Genomic DNA, 402 nt, shown 5'->3' on the forward strand with positions numbered 1-402 from the left:
ACATAAAAAAATAATTATTAAATTAGTTATTATATATTTGTGTGTAAAATATATATTATTTAATTTATTTTTAATATGTATTATATATTTTAATATTGAACTCTAAAAAATGTTAAATGAACAAATTATACTTATTTTTAAAAAGATGAACAGGTTATAGCTAAGTTTAATCCTTTTTTTTCCATCTTATGTCACTCCTCTCTAACCTCTTCTTTCTTTAACTTAAATTTCTGATTATTAATCTTTAAACTATATGATCAACTTGGTTAATTTTTTTTTAATTAGGAGCGAAACTCTAATCCAAGTGAGAAAAAGAAAACTATGTTATTTGAGTTTTAACTCGATAGTCTTAAATATTTAATTTGATCATATAATATCAATATATGTATTTTTTTAACAAAT

The sequence above is a fragment of the Arachis ipaensis genome, chromosome B10, assembly GCF_000816755.2.
Source record: "Arachis ipaensis cultivar K30076 chromosome B10, Araip1.1, whole genome shotgun sequence".
Taxonomy (NCBI): domain Eukaryota; kingdom Viridiplantae; phylum Streptophyta; class Magnoliopsida; order Fabales; family Fabaceae; genus Arachis; species Arachis ipaensis.